The sequence below is a fragment of the Arachis ipaensis genome, chromosome B01, assembly GCF_000816755.2.
Source record: "Arachis ipaensis cultivar K30076 chromosome B01, Araip1.1, whole genome shotgun sequence".
NCBI lineage: Eukaryota > Viridiplantae > Streptophyta > Magnoliopsida > Fabales > Fabaceae > Arachis > Arachis ipaensis.
The window spans coordinates 58,540,701-58,547,606 of NC_029785.2; the positions used below are offsets into that span (position 1 = coordinate 58,540,701).

Genomic DNA, 6,906 nt, shown 5'->3' on the forward strand with positions numbered 1-6,906 from the left:
TGTTTCTGGCGTTTAACTCCAGACAGCAGCGTAGAACTGGCGTTCAACGCTCTTTTACGTCATCTAAACTCGGCCAAAGTATGGACTATTATACATTGCTGGAAAGCCCTGGATGTCTACTTTCCAACGCAAATGAAAGCGCGCCATTTTAAGTTCTGTAGCTCCAGAAAATCCACTTTGAGTGCAGGGAGGTCAGAATCCAACAGCATCAGCAGTCCTTCTTCAACCTCTGAATCTGATTTTTGCTCAAGTCCCTCAATATCAGCCAGAAAATACCTGAAATCACAGAAAAACACACAAACTCATTGTAAAGTCCAGAAATGTGAATTTAACATAAAAACTAATGAAAACATCCCTAAAAGTAACTAGATTCTACTAAAAACATACTAAAAACAGTGCCAAAAAGCGTATAAATTATCCGCTCATCAGTCATGCATCATCCAATTTGTCATATAATTCATGCAAAATTCTCATGAAATCATGTAAAGTGCACAATGTATGCTTGAATCAAGATGTAAGTGAATATCTACCCAAAACTAGCTTATTTTCTAAGAAAATACATGAAACTACCTTAAAAACAGTAAAGAAAAGGTCAGTGAAACTGGCCAAAATGCCCTGGCATCAAGAAGAAGCAGAGCTTCAACTTCCTTTGATTCTGAACCTGAGAGGACCTTCCTTAGATTAAGGAGGGAAGCAAGAGGGAAGAGAGTAGTTGGTGCTGAGGAAGAGGAAGAGTACTTTGAACTAGATATGGATGAGAATATGGAGAATCATCATGAAGAAGAGCAGAGGAAAGCAGAGATTCAGACGACAGAGCATCTCCGGAACCTCAGCCTGTTTCTCATTACTGAATCACAAGTACTATTTATTTCATGTTATTTATTTTTCATAAATACAATCAGTCTTATCATTAATCTCCTGACTAAGATTTACAAAATAACCATAGCTTGCTTCAAGCCGACAATCTCCGTGGGATCGACCCTTACTCACGTAAGGTATTACTTGGACGACCTAGTGCACTTGCTGGTTAGTTGTGCGGAGTTGTGAAAAGTGTAATCACAATTTCGTGCACCAAGTTTTTGGCGCCGTTGCCGGGGATTGTTCGAGTTTGGAGAACTTACGGTTTATTTTGTTGCTTAGATTAGGAAAAGTTTATCTATTTGATTTAGAGTCACTAAATTTGAGTCTTTTATTATTGTTTTTGTTAAAATTTTTAGAATCCTTATTTCCTTTTTCTAGATTGTTTTCGAAAATTTTAATAAATAATTAAAAACCAATAAACTAATAATTGAGTTTAGTTTCATGTTTTAAGTTTGGTGTCAATTGCATGTTTTTATTTTTCTTTCAATTTTTCGAATTACATGCTCTTAGTTCTTTATTGATTTTCAAGTTGTTCTTGTTTATTTTCCTTGTTTGATCTTTAGTCTTTCTTGTTTTATGTCTTTCCTTGTTTTTCTTGTGCATTTTTGAATTATTAGTGTCCAAAATATAAAAATTTTTAAGTTTGGTGTCCTTTGTGTCCTTATTTCCTTAAAAATTTTCAAAATTTGTTCTTGGTGTTCATCTTGATCTTCAAAATGTTCTTGGTGTTCATCTTGACATTCAAAGTTTTCTTGTTTGTTTTCTTTGTCTTGATCTAAAAATTCTAAGTTTGGTGTCTTTTTATTGTTTTTCTCTTTCCTCATTAAATTCAAAATATCTTTTCCCTTTATTTTAATTGAATTTTTTATTTTTACTTTTAAAAATTCAGATTTTTATTTTAAATTTTTTATTCTATCTTATCTTAGTTTAAAAATTTCAAAATTCAAATCTCTTTCAAAAAAAAAAATCTCGTTTTTTAAATATTCTCTTTTATTTATTTCTTTTTTTTACAAGTATCTTTAATTTTAAGACATGTCTTTTTCAAAACTCCCTAACCACTTTCTCTCTCTCCAATTTTCGATTTTCGAATCCAAAATTTTTCAAATTTTTTTTTAATTAATTAGCCATTTTAGTATTCGAATTTTTTATTTATTATTTATTTTAATCTACTTTATTTTATTTTCTTATAGTTTTTGAAAACTTATTTTCTAGTTCCAATTATTTTATTTTCTTTTCTTTTGAATTCGGTTATCCTTAATTAAATAAAATAAAAACAAAAATATTTTGATTTTCCTTTACCTTATTTCTATTTTACAATCCACATCATCTCCCTTTCTCCATCATGGACCTAAGTGGAATTGAACAGTCCAGAAGGACTCTGGGGTCCTATGCTAACCCCACTAATGCTTCCTATGGGAGTAGTATCTGTATACCTCCCATAAGAGCTAGCGGTTTTGAGCTAAATCCCCAGCTCATTATCATGGTACAGCGAAATTGCCAGTATTCTGGTCTTCCACAGGAAGAACCTAATGAGTTTCTGGTACAGTTCTTACAAATTGCTGACACAGTACATGATAAAGAAGTAGATCAGGAAGTCTACAGATTATTACTGTTTCCATTTGCTGTAAAAAATCAAGCTAAGAGGTGGTTAAACAACCAACCCACAGCAAGCATAAGAACATGGAAATAGTTATCAGACAAATTTCTGAATCAATATTTCCCTCCAAAAAGGATGACACAGCTAAGGTTGGACATCCAAGGCTTTAAACAAGAGGATAATGAATCCTTTTATAATGCCTGGGAGAGGTACAGAGGGATGCTAAGGAAATGCCCCTCTGAAATGTTTTCAGAATGAGTACAGTTAGACATCCTTTACTATGGGCTTACAGAAAAGGCCCAAATGTCTCTAGACTATTCAGCTGGTAGATCTATACATATGAGAAAGACAATTGAAGAGGCTCAAGAACTCATTGATACAGTTGCTAGAAATCAATATCTATGTTTAAGCAGTGGGTCCTCCATGAAAGAAGAAGCTAATGCAGTATCCAATGAACTTAGTCCTCAAGAACAAGTTGCTGAACTCAATCAGCAATTGCTTAGTATAACAAAACAGTTAGTGATAAACCCCGATTTTGCGGTTTATTTTATGCTTATTTTAGGGGATTTTATCACCTTTTTCCCACATTTATTCAATGAAATAGCATGGTTTTGTAATTCTCTCTTAAATTGTGCTTAAGTGTAAAAACGTGCTTTTTAGGCCCTTAAATTGGTGATTTTGATTCATTTTAATTCCATTCGATGCCTTGATGTGTTTGTTGAGTGATTTCAGGTTCATAAGGCAAGTATTGGATGGAAGAAATGAGGAGAAAAGCATACAAAGTGGAGAATGCATGAAGAAACAAGAGTTGGGAATTCATCAATGGGAGCGTGCACGTGCAAAAGTGGTTTTACATAGAGACGCGCACGCGTACATGCCGCGTACGCCCGAATGAAGAAACATCCAATCGACGCGCACACGCACATGGCGCGTATGCACCGATACTCTCACGTGACCCACTTAAAGGCAAAACACTGGGGGCAATTTCTGAGCTGCCCAGGCCCAGATCCAACTTGTTTCTGAGTGTATTTCATGCAAAATTGAAGTCCAAGCAAAGGGGGAGCAATTAGTTAGCCAACATGAGCCTTTAGTTAGTTTTCTAGGGAGAGAAGCTCCCTCTTCTCTCTAGAATTAGGTTAGGATTAGGTTAAATTGTCATAGATCCATGTTTAATTCCTTGATTCATCTTGTTTCTTTTATAATCTCTCATGTTTACATATTGATTTTCTTAGTTGTAATGCAATTTGATGTTGATGTTTCTTTCATATTGATCTTGCTTGCTATTATTGGTTTCCATTTCTTCTTCTCTTCCCCCATAACCGGCTCTGTAACCACCGCACCGGCAAGCGTCCCGTAACCGTCGCCGTCGCCACGACCCCCTCTCTCTTCTTCCCTTGCTCCTTCTTCCTCACCGTCTCTCTCTCTCTCTCTCTCACTCAATCCTCTCCTCTTTTTCTCACCTTGTCCCTACTCCATCTCCCTGCTCTGTTCCGACGCCGCCACAAGCGCCACTGCACAGCCACCGATCCTGAGAGCCACCACCGTTCTGCCACTTCTTCTTCTTTCCTGTCTTCAATTCCTCTGCCTTCTACTTCCCAGGTCTCTGCCTTCCCCTGTTCTGTTTTCTTTACTATTTTGCATTAATTTTGTTGATTAGTTTAGTTAGTTTAGTTTAATTAGGTGGTTAGAGAATTTGGGCTGTGTAGTAGATTTAGGTTGTCTTGAATAATGTTAATGATTGAAAGTGTTACCGTTATATGGATTTTCCTACTTTGTCTATGCTGTATGGTTTGCTCCTGTGCCAATTTGGATTGTTGATGCTGAGTGTTGCTTCCCTCATGACTACTAGTTGCTTAATTGCCTATTGCTGTTCGTTGCTGTCTATTGGCTTACATGCCTATTTCATATGAATTCACATCTGGCTTTTATCTTTGATTGTAATGCATTTATATGGAACCTTATTTGATTGTTTGAACTTGGGAAATAGCCAATTTACTACTGAAATGCTGCCGGATTTTTCCTAACCATATCTCATAAATTAACATTGTTTTGATTGATGCAACAAGCTTCTATTTGACGATTTCTGTGTCAATAGGATTTTGTTTGCTAAATAGTTTTGGATACTCCTCAAGGACGTGTTTACAAGTTTTGGTCATTCTTGTAGTACTCTTTGTTTGCTTACGTACATTGTATAGTTGAGTAAGCTTTCAGATTGACCATAACTTGAAACTCTTTCGAGATTTTGTGCCTCTTCTGCATAAACTCACAAGTTTGAAGGTCTTTAATCGGTGTGACTAATTGATCCATTATATTAGTGCCTAATTTGCATTAAGTCACATGGATCATGAAATTTTCCATTCTTGTTTCAACTTGTAAATTTTATGCCTCTTTGGAATTGGTGTTGAATGTTTCTTGATTTCCTTGTTCCTCAATGTTCTGATTTTACCAACACCAATTCATACAATTCTAGTGATCTTCACAATTGATTGATGACTTATTTTCACAATTAGTTGCTTTTTGGCAATGTTATATTTCATTATCAATGACTATATGCAATTCATGGTTGTGAGTATGCTTACATCCATACTTTGTACACTTCTTTTAATTGAGCCGATAATTGTCATATCACTGATTTTTGAACTAATTTCTAACTCTAACTTGATTAACCAACTGATTTCTTCCTTTTGTTTTAAACATAACCCTTTTTAATCATTCTTTTGAATATGGCATTTCTTAGGCTCAATGAACAAGTATTGTGCAATTATGGTTTGAATTCTTGGTTTGTGACTTGGTTTGAATTCTGAATTTTGTTACCTGCATTCCAAGAATTCTCTTTTCTCACTCACTTCATGAATATGCCTTACTTTGAGTTCTTTACATCTACTTGGCTAGCTGCTTATATCATGCTACATCTGTTTTTTAGGATGTCAGACAAAGGGAAAGCCATAGCTACCACCTCAAAGAAGAGAAAGCGCTTTAAAACCTCTACCCCTTCACCCAATACAAATTATGCTAAAAATCCCCTAAATGAAGTGGACAAAGAAAATCAGCTACTCCCATCCGCTGATCCAATCAAATTCCCCAACCTCTACTGTGAGCTTCGCTTTCCTAAATTCCGGAAGACGAACCTGAACATTGAGAAGAAGCTGGTCCTTCCTAATGATGTGAGACGTGCCATAAACACCCACATTCTGGAGTTAGGATTGGACTTTGTTGACAGAGATTTGGGGAGGATAAACATTTCATAGGTGAGAGAATTCTACTGCAACTTCTTCCGTGCCACTCTTGATTCAGTCCAAGTGTAGGGTAGAGAGATTCTGATCACTGAGGCAGCTATCGGGGAGCCATTGCTTTGCCAACCCCGTACTGGTGACTCATGCGCCTGTCAGTAGGCAGAGGTAGCTATCCACTGCATGACCTTCGATTATGAGGTGCTAAAGCGCGTGATTACCACACCTGACGCCCCTTAGGTGATGGATTCTGGGAACAAGAAGCCCAAGGGGATGCTTTTCACTTACCTGTCGAGAGAGGCCAAGACTTGGCAGCATATATTCGCCCATTATGTCTTGCCCACCACTCACTTTTCAGAGATTCCGATGGATATGCTGGTTCTGATTGGGTGTGTGATGGAGGGGAAGGAGGTAGACTTCGCCCGGCTGATTAGACAGAGTATGTGGCGCGCTCACATTCGTAGTCTACTGCCATTTTCTACACTGGTTACTAGCATGATTGAGCTAGCTGATGTCCCGTGGGAGGACGATGATGTGACACCACCACCCCCAGATGATGATGACAAGGAGGTTATTATTCCATGGGGTGGGTGGGTGCACGAGAAGCCTCCACCCAGACGTCGCTCTCGAGCCAGAGTAGTGGTGGAGGCAGCTCAGCCCTCATCATCAGCAGCAGCAGCAGGACCCGCCTCATCTTCGGTGGCTGCAGCATCCTTACCACCACCACCTGCACCTGAGCCGACTTACCTGTTGGTACAGCACCTGTTTCACTTCATGGAGCGCAGCGAGCATCGTATCATGCGACGTCTCGACCGCATAGATCAGGTGTTGGTCTCACAGGGTATTGAGCTACCTCCATGATGCGCATAAACTAGTTATGCTACGATTTAGGAAATTGCACGATCGGCAAAATTCCTTCCGGCAAGTGCACCGGTTATCGTCAAGTAAAAACTCACAATAGAGTGAGGTCGAATCCCACAAGGATTGGTTGAGTGAGCAATTCGGATTAGAAGTGTGTTCTAGTTGAGCGGAATCAAGATTTAGATGAGAATTGCGGAATGTAAAATTGCATGAATTAAAGAGCGAGAAGCTAAATTGCTGAAATTAAAAGGGATGGGGGTGATTGCATGAATTTAATTGCAGAATGTAAAGAGAAAGTGGTAAATCAGAAATGGGGAGTTCATTGGGTGTTAGGAGATATTGAGATCTCCGAATCAA

At 38.0% G+C, this 6,906-nt stretch overlaps 1 long non-coding RNA gene across 1 annotated transcript in view; it reads left to right on the forward strand.

The window, feature by feature from the left end:
- The window catches only part of LOC107618151, a 28,714-nt gene extending 23,106 nt beyond the window's left edge, over positions 1 to 5,608 (forward strand). Inside the window, exons 4-5 of the long non-coding RNA XR_001615159.2 lie at positions 4,605 to 4,609; positions 5,599 to 5,608. This is a non-coding gene — a long non-coding RNA (uncharacterized LOC107618151). The remainder of the gene's footprint in view (positions 1 to 4,604; positions 4,610 to 5,598) is intronic.